The sequence below is a fragment of the Salvelinus sp. IW2-2015 genome, linkage group LG15, assembly GCF_002910315.2.
Source record: "Salvelinus sp. IW2-2015 linkage group LG15, ASM291031v2, whole genome shotgun sequence".
Taxonomy (NCBI): Eukaryota; Metazoa; Chordata; class Actinopteri; order Salmoniformes; family Salmonidae; genus Salvelinus; species Salvelinus sp. IW2-2015.
The window spans coordinates 134,382-149,791 of NC_036855.1; the positions used below are offsets into that span (position 1 = coordinate 134,382).

At 44.3% G+C, this 15,410-nt stretch overlaps 1 pseudogene; it reads left to right on the forward strand.

Moving 5' to 3' along the window:
- Window positions 1-15,410, forward strand: part of LOC111973916 (phospholipid-transporting ATPase ID-like) — a 41,462-nt pseudogene that overhangs the window by 16,227 nt on the left and 9,825 nt on the right.

Genomic DNA, 15,410 nt, shown 5'->3' on the forward strand with positions numbered 1-15,410 from the left:
ATACAGTGGTCGCAATACATGGTTATAACATTTACCGAAAAGACAGAAATGCCAACGGGGGTGATGTTGTGGTCTATATAAAGCACCACATTCCTGTAAAGCTTAGAGAAGATCTCATGTTAAATACTGTTGAAGTAATATGGCTACAGATTCATCTGCCTCACCTAAAGCCCATTCTTGTGGAAAGCTGCTATAGACCACTAACAGTGCTGTTATGGATTTCCTCTTCGTCTGAGGAGGAGTAGCAAGGACCGGAACAATGTGCAGCATGGTAATTATAATAATGAGATATTTAATATTTAATAACTCAACAGAACACTGAACAAAATAACAAAAGTACAAACAAACAACCGAAACAGTCCCATATGGTGCAAACACTAACACAGGAAACAATCACCCACAAAACACAATAGAAAACAGGCTACCTAAATATGGCTCCCAATCAGAGACAACGACTGACACCTGCCTCTGATTGAGAACCATACTAGGCCAAACACATAGAAATAGAACAATAGAACAAAACATAGTAAAACAACATAGAATGCCCACCCCAACTCACGCCCTGACCAAACTAAAATAAAGACATAACAAAGGAACTAAGGTCAGAACGTGACAAGTGCTAACAGTCAGGATCTGGAAGCTTGATAATGTATGTGATATTAACAGAGAAGTATATTTTCTGGGTGATTTAAATATTGACTGCCTCTCATCAAGCTGCCCACTCAAGAAAAAACGTCAAGCTGTAACCAGTGCCTGCAACCTGGTTCAGGTTGTCAGTCAACCTACCAGGGTATTTACAAACAGCACAGGAATTAAATCATCAACATGTATTGATTACATCTTTACTAATGCTGCTGAAATGTGCTTTAAAGCAGGATCCAAATCCATAGGATGTAGTGATCACAATATAGTATCCATATCTATGGAAACCAAAGATCCAAAGGATGTGCCTAATGTAGTGTATGAGGTCATACAATACGTTTTGTAATGATTCATATGTTGATGATGTAAATAATATTTGCTGGTCTGTGGTGTGTAATGAGGAGCAACCAGACGCTGTACTTGACACATTTATGCAATTGCTTATTCCAGTTACTAATAAGCATGAACCCATTAGTTAACTTCTCCGGGATCGGTGCCTCTTCCATGGGACTTTAAGCTTTGTATTTGGGACAAATCATTCACTACACCCCTAAACCTCAACTACATCTCGTAATGAATCATGTGGAAATTGAGCAAGTTGAGGTGACTAAACTGCTTGGAGTAACCCAGGATTGTAAACTGTCATGGCCGAAACATATTGATATAACAGTATAATAAAGCACTGCTCTACCTTCTTAACAACACTATCATCAAGGCAGGTCCTACAGGCTCTAGTTTTGTCACACCTGGACTACTGTTCAGTTATGTGGTCAGGTGCCATAAAGAGGGACTTAGGAAAATTACAGTTGGCTCAGAACAGGGCAGCACAGCTGGCCCTTAAAAATACACAGAGAGCTAAGATTAATGACATGCATGTCAATCTCTTATGGCTCAAAGTGGAGGAGACATTGACTTCATCACTACTTGTTTTTGTAAGAGGGGTTGACAAGCTGAATATACCGAGCTGTCTGTTTAAAATACTAGCATACGGACACCCATGCATACCCCATAAGACATGCCACCAGCGGTCTCTTCACTGTCCCTAATTCCAGAACAGACTATGGGAGGCGCACAGTACTACATAGAGCCATGACTACATGGAGTTCTATTCCACATCAAGTAACTGATGCAGCAGTAGAATCAGATTTTAAAAAACAGATAAAAATACACCTTATGGAACAGCTGGGACTGTGAAGCAACACAAACATAGGCACAGACATGCATACACACACACGATAACACACGTACTATACACACACGTACACATGGATTTTGTGTTGTGAATTCTGTAATGAATGTATTGTAATGTTTTTCAAATTTTGCCGGACCCCAGGAAGCGTAGCTGTTGCCTTGGCAGCAGCTAATGGTGATCTGTAATAAATACAAATACATATACATTAACTCATCCAATATCCATCTTCTTTTCCAGGGGAAGTATTTGGCTACACTGGCCAGAGACAGGAGATCAACGAGGTGAGTATTAGATTTATGAGTACTTACTGCTAGTACTTACTGCTAGTACTTACTGCTAGTACTTACTGCTAGTACTTACTGCTAGTACTTACTGCTAGTATTTACTGCTAGTATTTACTGCTAGTACTTACTGCTAGTATTTACTGCTAGTATTTACNACTGCTAGTATTTACTGCTAGTACTTACTGCTAGTATTTACTGCTAGTACTTACTGCTAGTACTTACTGCGAGTCAAGAACATGAGTAGCACAAGGCTCTCTCTTTCTCCCTACCCCCATTCTCCCCCAGCACACAGAAACAGTGGACTGGTCGTTCAACCCTTTGGCTGATCATCACTTCTCCTTCCATGACCACTCCCTGGTGGAGGCTTTGAAGCTGGAGAGTCCTGACGTCCAATCCTTCTTCAGACTATTGGCCCTCTGTCACACTGTTATGGCTGAGGAGAAGATAGAGGGTGAGGAGCGAGAGGAGAGGGGAGAGAGAGAGAGAGAGACAGAGAGAGTGTCACGTTCTGACACTAGTTATTGTATTAATTGTTTGTTTTAGTGGGTCAGGACGTGAGTTGGGTGGGCATTCTATGTTTTGTGTCTGTTTTGTCTATTTCTGTGTTTGACCTGATATGGTTCTCAATCAGAGGCAGCTGTCAATCGTTGTCCCTGATTGAGAACCATATTAAGGTAGCCTTTTTGGTGTTGGGTTTTTGTGGGTGATTGTATTTCGTGTCAGTGTTCGTGCCACACGGGACTGTCTTTCGGTTTGATTCTCTTTGTTATTTTGTTTCGTTAGTGTTCAGTTTATTTTGTTAATAAAACATGGACACTTTCCATTCTGCGTCTTGGTCCGATCCCTACACCTCCTCTTCAGACGAAGAGGAGGAAATCAGCCATTACAGAGAGGGAGAGAGAGTTTCTGATAGTGGGAAGCATGTGTTTGTTAATGAAACAATTTTGAAATGTTGAGATTGTGTGTGTCTGAAAGGGAAGACTGTGTGTTTATCCATATTCATGTATGTATGCAACAAAAAGAGCGGGAGGGGGAGAGGGAGAGAGAGAAAGAGAGAGAGATAGGCTTTTTCTTAATTGGATCTAAGATGGCGCTGACAGACATGGCAGCTCTGCTTCTAGCTCCTAAGCAACTTTGCAGTATTTAGGTTTTTTGTGTGTTATTTCTTACATTATTAGCCCAGAAAGTTTTTTGTTTTATTACAGCCTGAAATAACCTTTGGATATCAGAGTTGCGGTAACTCACCAGCATTACGACCAGAAATATGATTTTCCCGAATTGGATCCTTTGTTTGTAACCCCCCAGTGCAATTGAACGTATCACAGAGGCTGCTACAAGCCGCCGCTGGCAGAGAAGAGGTATTTGGAGTGGACTTCTAGTTCGACTCAGGAGGCGTGCACACCATCCACCACTTCCGAGTATTTTACTTGCTAATGTTCGGTCCTTGGACAATAAAGTAGATTGAGCTCAGGGCGAGGATCTCCTTCCAGAGAGACATCAGGGACTGTAACATACTCTGTTTCAGGGAACCATGGCCCTCTCCGGGACATACTGTCCCCATCCATACAGCCCAGCTGGATTCACAATTCTTCGCTCAGTCAGGAATAAAGAACTCTCCGGGAAGAAAAAAGGCAGAGGTGTATATTTCATGATTAACTACTCATAATGTGATTGTGATAACATACAGAAACTCAATTCCTTTTGTTCAACCGACGTAGAATATCTCACAAACAAATGTCGACCGTATTACCTCCCAAGAGAATTATCTTCGGTTATAGTCGCAGCCGTGTATATTCCCCCTCAAGCCGATACCACGACGGCCGTCAAGGAACTACACTGGACTTTTTGGAACTACAATGGCATTTTAACAAAGAAAATTGTAGAAAATGCTACCGAAGTTCTATCAACACGTTGCCTGTAGTATTCGTGCTACAAGAACTTTTGACCATTGTTACTCTCCCTTCTGGGATGGCTACCAGGCCCTCCCACGCCCTCCCTTCGGCAAATCAAATTACAACTCCATTCTGCTCCTCCCTTCCTATAGGCAGAAACTCAAACAGGAAGTATCCGTGTTAAGGTCTATTCAATGCTGGTCTGACCAATCAGAATTCATGCTACAAGATTGTTTTGATCACATGTAATGGGATATGTTCCGGGTTGCCTCTGAGAATAACATTGACATGTACACGGACACGGTGACTGTGTTCATCAGGAAGTGTATAAGGAATGTTGTTCCCACTGTGACTATTAAAACCTACCCAAACCAAAAAACGTGGATAGGTGTCAGCATTCGTGCAAAACTGAAAGCGCGAACCACTGCATTCAACCATGGCAAGGTGACTGGGAATATGGTCAAATACAAACAGTGTAATTATTCCCTCCGCGAGGCAATCAAACAGGCAAAACATCAGTACAGAGACAAAGTGGAGTCACTATTAAAAGGGTTAGACACAAGACGTATGTGGCAGGGTCTACAGTCAATCACAGACTACAAAGGTAAAACCAGCCACGTCACAGACACCGACGTCTTGCTCCCGGACAAGCTAAACACCTTCTTCGCCCGCTTTGAGGATAACACAGTGCCATTGACGCGGTCCGCTTCCAAGGACTGTGGGCTCACTTTCTCCGTGGCCGACACGAGTAAGACATTTAAATGTGTTAACCCTCGCAAGGCTGCCAGTCCAGATGGTATCCCTAGCCGCGTCCTCAGAGAATGCGCAGACCTGCTGGATGGAGTGTTTACAGACATATTCAATCTCTCCCTATCTCAGTCTGCTGTCCACACTTGCTTCAAGATGTCCACCATTGTTCCTGTACCCAAGAAGGCAAAGGTAACTGAACGAAATGACTATCGCCCCGTAGCACTCACTTCTGTCATCATGCAGTGCTTTGAGAGACTAGTTAAGGATCATATCACCTCTACCTTACTTGACACCCTGGACCCACTTCAATTTGCTTACCGCCCCAATAGATCCACAGATTAGGCAATCGCCATCGCACTGCTCACTGCCCTATCCCATCTGGACAAGAGGAATACCTATGTAAGAATGCTGTTCATTGACTACAGCTCAGCATTCAACACCATAGTACCCTCCAAGCTCATCATTAAGCTCGAGGCCCTGGGTCTGAACTCCACCCTGTGCAACTGGGTCCTGGACTTCCTGACGGGCCGCCCCCAGGTGGTGAAACAACACCTCCACTATGCTGATCCTTAACACTCCCTGTTCACCCATGACTGCGTTGCCACCCACACCTCCAACTCAAAGATCAAGTTTTCAGACAACACAACAGTAGTAGGCCCTGATTACACACAATGACGAGACAGCCTACAGAGAGGAGGTGAGGGCCCTGGCGGAGTGGTGCCAGGAAAATAACCTCTCTCTCAACGTCAACAAAACGAAGGAGCTGATCGTGAACTTCGACGGGGCCGCAGTGGAGAAGATGAAAAGTTTTAAGTTCCTCGGCATAGACATCACTGACAATCTGAAATGGTCCACACACACAGACAGTGTGGTAAAGAAGGTACAACAGCGCCTCTTCAACCTCAGGAGGCTGAAGAAATTTGGCTTGGCCCCAAAGACCCTCACAAACTTTTACAGATGTACAATTGAGAGCATCCTGTCGGGCTGTATCACCGCCTGGTACGGCAACTGCATCGTCCTCAACCGCAAGGCTCTCCAGAGGGTGGTGCAGTCTGCCCAACGCATCCCCGGGAGCAAACTACCTGCCCTCCAGTGCATCTACAGCACCCGATGTCACAGGAAGGCCAAAAAGATCATCAAGGACATCAACCACCCGAGCCACTGCCTGTTCACCCCGCTATCATCCAGAAGGCCAGGTCAGTATAGCTGCATCAAAGCTCGGACCGAGAGACTGAAAAACAGCTTCTATCTCAAGGCCATCAGACTGTTAAATGGCCATCACTAGCCGTCTACCACCTGGTTACTCAACACTGCACCTTTTATGGCTGCTGCCCTCTACATACAAAGACATGGAATCACTGGTCACTTTAATAATGGAATACTAGTCACTTTTATAATGTTTACATACTGCTTTAATAATTTCATATGTATGTACTATATTCTACTGTATTTTAGTCAATGCCACTGTGACATTGTTCGTCGTAATATTTATATATTTGTTAATTCCATTCTTTTACTTTTAGATGTGTGTGTATTGTTGTGAATTGTTAGATACTACTGCACTGTTGTAGCTAGGAACACAAGCATTTCGCTACACCCGCAATAACATCTGCTGAAGACGTTTACGTGACCAATAAAATTTGATTTGGATTTGCTCAACTCCTGTTTCCTCTCTCGCCTCCTTAAAAGGTCAAAGGTCATCGAGGAGCGGCGGTGAGGAGAGGGAACGTGGACGAAAATGAGCTCGTACAAAACGATACACACCCACTCACGCGTCATCAGGCATATTACCTTCACAGGGGTGGATCCCAAATTAAATGTGTTACATGATGAAGTTAGTTGTTCAAGACATTGTATAAATAAGAAGATAAATAACATTTCGTTTTTCTCTCCTCTGATAAAACAAAAGCTGATTCAAAATTCTTCCACTAAGGACTCTGGTATGATACACATGATCCTCAATGAAAAGTGGCTATCAAGGTGGGAAGAACACTGTTCCATTCGCCCACTAACAAATTGACACCTTCTCGGGCACTCGACCACTTATCAGTTTCTGGGTCACAGAGCAGAGAGGATGTAGAGATAGAGAGAAAACTACACCCACTTACTCTAACAACAGGAAATGACTTCACTCCCTCTGTCCAGGTGAGCTGCTGTACCAGGCCCAGTCCCCTGACGAAGGTGCCTTGGTAACCGCTGCACGCAATTTTGGCTTTGTGTTCCGCTCTCGCACGCCAGAGAGCGTCACCATCGTAGAGATGGGAGAACAACACAGTTACGAACTCCTCGCCATCCTTGACTTCAACAACGTCCGCAAGAGGATGTCCGTCATTGGTAAACACCCTTCTGGAAACACGTATCATGGGAGATTTAAGTTCCTAGCTGCTCATTTAAAAAAAAAAAAAAAAAAAAAAAAAAAAAAAAATAAAAAAAAAAAAAAAAAAAAAAAAAAAAAAAAAAATAAAAAAAAAAAAAAAAAAAAAAAAAAAAAAAAAAAAAAAAAAAAAAAAAAATAAAAAAAAAAAAAAAAAAAAAAAAAAAAAAAAAAAATAAAAAAAAAAAAAAAAAAAAAAAAAAAAAAATGTGTCTGATGCAAACATAATTCTTACTGTGTGTGTGTGTGTGTGTGTGTGTGTGTGTGTGTGTGTGTGTGTGTGTGTGTGTGTGTGTGTGTGTGTGTGTGTGTGTGTGTGTGTGTGTGTGTGTGTGTGTGTGTGTTACAGTGCGGAGTCCAGAGGGGAAGCTGTGTTTATACTGTAAAGGAGCAGACACCATGGTCTATGAGAGGCTGAACCAGTCCTGTGCCAAGCTGATGGATGTCACCACTGAACACCTCAATGTAAGAGAGTGTGTGTGTGTGTGTCAGAGGAGGCTGGTGGGAGGAGCTATAAGAGGAAGTTGTAATAGCTGGATCAGAATAAATCGAATGGTATCAAACACATGGAAACATTGATTCTGTTCCAACCATTACATTGAGCCCGTCCTCCCACCAGCCTCCTCTTTGTGTGTGTTGTGTGTGTGTGTGTTGTGTGTGTGTGTTGGTTGTTGTGTGTGTGTGTGTGTGTGTGTGTGTGTGGTGTGTGTGTTGTGTGTGTGGTGTGTGTGTTGTGTGTGTGTGTGTGTGGTGTGCATCTGCGTGTGAGTCGTGTAGAAGAGAGAGGGGGAGACAGAGAGAGGGGGAGACAGAGAGAGGGGGAGACAGAGAGAGGAAGAGCGAGAGAGAGGAAGAGCGAGAGAGAGGAAGAGCGAGAGAGAGAGTCTGAGTGTGTCTTCCTCTCTCTTCCTCCCTGTACTTCTGTGAAAGAGTGGCTCAAAATATAAAACCATCCAAATCACGTTGCATAAAAATTGTGTGTGTGTTCTGTCCCTACAGGAGTTTGCTGGTGAGGGTCTGCGGACCCTGGCTCTAGCCTATAAGGACCTGGATGAGGAATACTTCAGCAGCTGGAAACAGCGCCACCATGAGGCCAGCACAGCACTGGAGGACAGAGAGGACAAACTAGACCTGCTCTATGAGGAGATAGAGAGAGACCTGATGGTAGGAAGGAGTTAAACACTTAAACCAGGATCAGATGAATGTCTACAGACAAAGACTGGATGATACAGTATGTCTTAAAGTGAAGGGAGCCCTGGGCTTCCATTTAACACACAATCCAGTGGAAATCATAAATAAACTTCCCAATGAAAAGTTCCTACTTAATTTCATGTTTTAACAGTAAATTAACTCTGAACCAGGGTCAGTTTAGCTTTGACAGATTAAAGATATAAAAATACCTGCTGGTATGTCCTGAACACTGAACCAGGATCAGTTTAGCTTTGACAGATTAAAGATATAAAAAGACCTGCTGGTATGTCCTGAACACTGAACCAGGATCAGTTTAGCTTTGACAGATTAAAGATATAACAATACCTGCTGGTATGTCCTGAACACTGAACCAGGATCAGTTTTAGCTTTGACAGATTAAAGATATAAAAAGACCTGCTGGTATGTCCTGAACACTGAACCAGGATCAGTTTTAGCTCTTACAGATAGAGAAAGGATTGTAATTAAATGTCTGTGTGTGTGTGCGTGTGTGTGTGTGTGTGCGTGTGTGTGTGTGCGTGTGCGTGTGTGTGTGTGTACTGCTAGTACTTACTGCTAGTTATTTACTGCTAGTACTTACTGCTAGTATTTACTGGCTAGTACTTACTGCTAGTACTTACTGCGAGTCAAGAACATGAGTAGCACAAGGCTCTCTCTTTCTCCCTACCCCCATTCTCCCCAGCACACAGAAACAGTGGACTGGTCGTTCAACCCTTTGGCTGATCATCACTTCTCCTTCCATGACCACTCCCTGGTGGAGGCTTTGAAGCTGGAGAGTCCTGACGTCCAATCCTTCTTCAGACTATTGGCCCTCTTTCACACTGTTATGGCTGAGGAGAAGATAGAGGGTGAGGAGCGAGAGGAGAGGGGAGAGAGAGAGAGAGAGAACGAGAGAGTGTCACGTTCTGACACTAGTTATTGTATTAATTGTTTGTTTTAGTGGGTCAGGACGTGAGTTGGGTGGGCATTCTATGTTTTGTGTCTGTTTTGTCTATTTCTGTGTTTGACCTGATATGGTTCTCAATCAGAGGCAGCTGTCAATCGTTGTCCCTGATTGAGAACCATATTAAGGTAGCCTTTTTGGTGTTGGGTTTTTGTGGGTGATTGTATTTCGTGTCAGTGTTCGTGCCACACGGGACTGTCTTTCGGTTTGATCTCTTTGTTATTTTGTTTCGTTAGTGTTCAGTTTATTTTGTTAAAATAAACATGGACACTTTCCATTCTGCGTCTTGGTCCGATCCCTACACCTCCTCTTCAGACGAAGAGGAGGAAATCAGCCATTACAGAGAGGGAGAGAGAGTTTCTGATAGTGGGAAGCATGTGTTTGTTAATGAAACAATTTTGAAATGTTGAGATTGTGTGTGTCTGAAAGGGAAGACTGTGTGTTTATCCATATTCATGTATGTATGCAACAAAAAGAGCGGGAGGGGGAGAGGGAGAGAGAGAAAGAGAGAGAGATAGGCTTTTTCTTAATTGGATCTAAGATGGCGCTGACAGACATGGCAGCTCTGCTTCTAGCTCCTAAGCAACTTTGCAGTATTTAGGTTTTTTGTGTGTTATTTCTTACATTATTAGCCCAGAAAGTTTTTTGTTTTATTACAGCCTGAAATAACCTTTGGATATCAGAGTTGCGGTAACTCACCAGCATTACGACCAGAAATATGATTTTCCCGAATTGGATCCTTTGTTTGTAACCCCCAGTGCAATTGAACGTATCACAGAGGCTGCTACAAGCCGCGCTGGCAGAGAAGAGGTATTTGGAGTGGACTTCTAGTTCGACTCAGGAGGCGTGCACACCATCCCACCACTTCCGAGTATTTTACTTGCTAATGTTCGGTCCTTGGACAATAAAGTAGATTGAGCTCAGGCGAGGATCTCCTTCCAGAGAGACATCAGGGACTGTAACATACTCTGTTTCAGGGAACCATGGCCCTCTCCGGGACATACTGTCCCCATCCATACAGCCCAGCTGGATTCACAATTCTTCGCTCAGTCAGGAATAAAGAACTCTCCGGGAAGAAAAAAGGCAGAGGTGTATATTTCATGATTAACTACTCATAATGTGATTGTGATAACATACAGAAACTCAATTCCTTTTGTTCAACCGACGTAGAATATCTCACAAACAAATGTCGACCGTATTACCTCCCAAGAGAATTATCTTCGGTTATAGTCGCAGCCGTGTATATTCCCCCTCAAGCCGATACCACGACGCCGTCAAGGAACTACACTGGACTTTTTGGAACTACAATGGCATTTTAACAAAGAAAATTGTAGAAAATGCTACCGAAGTTCTATCAACACGTTGCCTGTAGTATTCGTGCTACAAGAACTTTTGACCATTGTTACTCTCCCTTCTGGGATGGCTACCAGGCCCTCCCGCCCTCCCTTCGGCAAATCAAATTACAACTCCATTCTGCTCCTCCCTTCCTATAGGCAGAAACTCAAACAGGAAGTATCCGTGTTAAGGTCTATTCAATGCTGGTCTGACCAATCGAATTCATGCACAAGATTGTTTTGATCACATGTAATGGGATATGTTCCGGGTTGCCTCTGAGAATAACATTGACATGTACAACGGACACGGTGACTGTGTTCATCAGGAAGTGTATAAGGAATGTTGTTCCCACTGTGACTATTAAAACCTACCCAACCAAAAAACGTGGATAGGTGTCAGCATTCGTGCAAAACTGAAAGCGCGAACCACTGCATTCAACCATGGCAAGGTGACTGGGAATATGGTCAAATACAAACAGTGTAATTATTCCCTCGCGAGGCAATCAAACAGGCAAAACATCAGTACAGAGACAAAGTGGAGTCCATATTAAAGGGTTAGACACAAGACGTATGTGGCAGGGTCTACAGTCAATCACAGACTACAAAGGTAAAACCAGCCACGTCACAGACACCGCACGTCTTGCTCCCGGACAAGCTAAACACCTTCTTCGCCCGCTTTGAGGATAACACAGTGCCATTGACGCGGTCCGCTTCCAAGGACTGTGGGCTCACTTTCTCCGTGGCCGACACGAGTAAGACATTTAAATGTGTTAACCCTCGCAAGGCTGCCAGTCCAGATGGTATCCCTAGCCGCGTCCTCAGAGAATGCGCAGACCTGCTGGATGGAGTGTTTACAGACATATTCAATCTCTCCCTATCTCAGTCTGCTGTCCACACTTGCTTCAAGATGTCACCATTGTTCCTGTACCCAAGAAGGCAAAGGTAACTGAACGAAATGACTATCGCCCCGTAGCACTCACTTCTGTCATCATGCAGTGCTTTGAGAGACTAGTTAAGGATCATATCACCTCTACCTTACTTGACACCCTGGACCCACTTCAATTTGCTTACCGCCCCAATAGATCCACAGATTAGGCAATCGCCATCGCACTGCTCACTGCCCTATCCCATCTGGAAAAGAGGAATACCTATGTAAGAATGCTGTTCATTGACTACAGCTCAGCATTCAACACCATAGTACCTCCAAGCTCATCATTAAGCTCGAGGCCCTGGGTCTGAACTCCACCCTGTGCAACTGGGTCCTGGACTTCCTGACGGGCCGCCCCCAGGTGGTGAAACAACACCTCACTATGCTGATCCTTAACACTCCCTGTTCACCCATGACTGCGTTGCCACCACACCCTCCAACTCAAAGATCAAGTTTTCAGACAACACAACAGTAGTAGGCCCTGATTACACACACATGACGAGACAGCCTACAGAGAGGAGGTGAGGGCCCTGGCGGAGTGGTGCCAGGAAAATAACCTCTCTCTCAACGTCAACAAAACGAAGGAGCTGATCGTGAACTTCGACGGGCCGCAGTGGAGAAGATGAAAAGTTTTAAGTTCCTCGGCATAGACATCACTGACAATCTGAAATGGTCCACACACAGACAGTGTGGTAAAGAAGGTACAACAGCGCCTCTTCAACCTCAGGAGGCTGAAGAAATTTGGCTTGGCCCCAAAGACCCTCACAAACTTTTACAGATGTACAATTGAGAGCATCCTGTCGGGTGTATCACCGCTGGTACGGCAACTGCATCGTCCTCAACCGCAAGGCTCTCCAGAGGGTGGTGCAGTCTGCCCAACGCATCCCCGGGAGCAAACTACCTGCCCTCCAGTGCATCTACAGCACCCGATGTCACAGGAGGCCAAAAAGATCATCAAGGACATCAACCACCCGACCACTGCCTGTTCACCCCGCTATCATCCAGAAGGCCAGGTCAGTATAGCTGCATCAAAGCTCGGACCGAGAGACTGAAAAACAGCTTCTATCTCAAGGCCATCAGACTGTTAAATGGCCATCACTAGCCGTCTACCACCTGGTTACTCAACACTGCACCTTTTATGGCTGCTGCCCTCTACATACAAAGACATGGAATCACTGGTCACTTTAATAATGGAATACTAGTCACTTTTATAATGTTTACATACTGCTTTAATATATTTCATATGTATGTACTATATTCTACTGTATTTTAGTCAATGCCACTGTGACATTGTTCGTCGTAATATTTATATTTTGTTAATTCCATTCTTTTACTTTTAGATGTGTGTGTATTGTTGTGAATTGTTAGATACTACTGCACTGTTGTAGCTAGGAAACAAGCATTTCGCTACACCCGCAATAACATCTGCTGAAGACGTTTACGTGACCAATAAAATTTGATTTGGATTTGCTCACTCCTGTTTCCTCTCTCGCCTCCTTAAAAGGTCAAAGGTCATCGAGGAGCGGCGGTGAGGAGAGGGAACGTGGACGAAAATGAGCTCGTACAAAACGATACACACCCACTCACGCGTCATCAGGCATATTACCTTCACAGGGGTGGATCCCAAATTAAATGTGTTACATGATGAAGTTAGTTGTTCAAGACATTGTATAAATAAGAAGATAAATAACATTTCGTTTTTTCTCCTCTGATAAAACAAAAGCTGATTCAAAATTCTTCCACTAAGGACTCTGGTATGATACACATGATCCTCAATGAAAAGTGGCTATCAAGGTGGGAAGAACACTGTTCCATTCGCCACTAACAAATTGACACCTTCTCCGGGCACTCGACCACTTTCAGTTTCTGGGTCACAGAGCAGAGAGGATGTAGAGATAGAGAGAAAACTACACCCACTTACTCTAAACAACAGGAAATGACTTCACTCCCTCTGTCCAGGTGAGCTGCTGTACCAGGCCAGTCCCCTGACGAAGGTGCCTTGGTAACCGCTGCACGCAATTTTGGCTTTGTGTTCCGCTCTCGCACGCCAGAGAGCGTCACCATCGTAGAGATGGGAGAACAACACAGTTACGAACTCCTCGCCATCCTTGACTTCAACAACGTCCGCAGAGGATGTCCGTCATTGGTAAACACCTTCTGGAAACACGTATCATGGGAGATTTAAGTTCCTAGCTGCTCATTGTAAGATGTCTATGCAAACATAATTCTTACTGTGTGTGTGTGTGTGTGTGTGTGTGTGTGTGTGTGTGTGTGTGTGTGTGTGTGTGTGTGTGTGGTGTGGTGTGTTGTGTGTGTGTGTGTGTGTGTGGGTGGTGTTACAGTGCGGAGTCCAGAGGGGAAGCTGTGTTTATACTGTAAAGGAGCAGACACCATGGTCTATGAGAGGCTGAACCAGTCCTGTGCCAAGCTGATGGATGTCACCACTGAACACCTCAATGTAAGAGAGTGTGTGTGTGTGTCAGAGGAGGCTGGTGGGGGAGCTATAAGAGGAAGTTGTAATAGCTGGATCAGAATAAATCGAATGGTATCAAACACATGGAAACATTGATTCTGTTCCAACCATTACATTGAGCCCGTCCTCCCACCAGCCTCCTCTTTGTGTGTGTGTGTGTGTGTGTGTGTGTGTGGTTGTGTGTGTGTGTGTGTGTGTGTGTGTGTGTGTGTGTGTGTGTGTGTGTTGTGTGTGTGTTGTTGTGTGTGTGTGTGTGTGTGTGTGTGTGTGTGCATCTGCGTGTGAGTCTGTGTAGAAGAGAGAGGGGGAGACAGAGAGAGGGGGACAGAGAGAGGGGAGACAGAGAGAGGGGGAGACAGAGAGAGGGAGACAGAGAGAGGAAGAGCGAGAGAGAAGAGCGAGAGAGAGGAAGAGCGAGAGAGAGAGTCTGAGTGTGTCTTCCTCTCTCTTCCTCCCTGTACTTCTGTGAAAGAGTGGCTCAAAATATAAAACCATCCAAATCACGTTGCATAAAAATTGTGTGTGTGTCTGTCCTACAGGAGTTTGCTGGTGAGGGTCTGGGACCCTGGCTCTAGCCTATAAGGACCTGGATGAGGAATACTTCAGCAGCTGGAAACAGCGCCACCATGAGGCCAGCACAGCACTGGAGGACAGAGAGGACAAACTAGACCTGCTCTATGAGGAGATAGAGAGAGACCCTGATGGTAGGAAGGAGTTAAACACTTAAACCAGGATCAGATGAATGTCTACAGACAAAGACTGGATGATACAGTATGTCTAAAGTGAAGGGAGCCTGGGCTTCCATTTAACACACAATCCAGTGGAATCATAAATAAACTTCCAATGAAAAGTTCCTACTTAATTTCATGTTTTAACAGTAAATTAACTCTGAACCAGGGTCAGTTTAGCTTTGACAGATTAAAGATATAAAAATACCTGCTGGTATGTCCTGAACACTGAACCAGGATCAGTTTAGTTTGCAGATTAAAGATATAAAAGACCTGCTGGTATGTCCTGAACACTGAACCAGGATCAGTTTAGCTTTGACAGATTAAAGATATAACAATACCTGCTGGTATGTCCTGAACACTGAACCAGGATCAGTTTTAGCTTTGACAGATTAAAGATATAAAAAGACCTGCTGGTATGTCCTGAACACTGAACCAGGATCAGTTTTAGCTCTTACAGATAGAGAAAGGATTGTAATTAAATGTCTGTGTGTGTGTGCGTGTGTGTGTGTGTGTGCGTGTGGTGTGCGTGTGCGTGTGCGTGTGTGTGGTGTGTGGTGTGTGTGTGTGGTGTGTGTGTGGTGTGGTGTGTGTGTGTGTGTGTGTGGTGTGTGGTGTGTGTGTGTGTGTGTGTGTGGTGTGTGTGGTGTGTGTGTGTGTG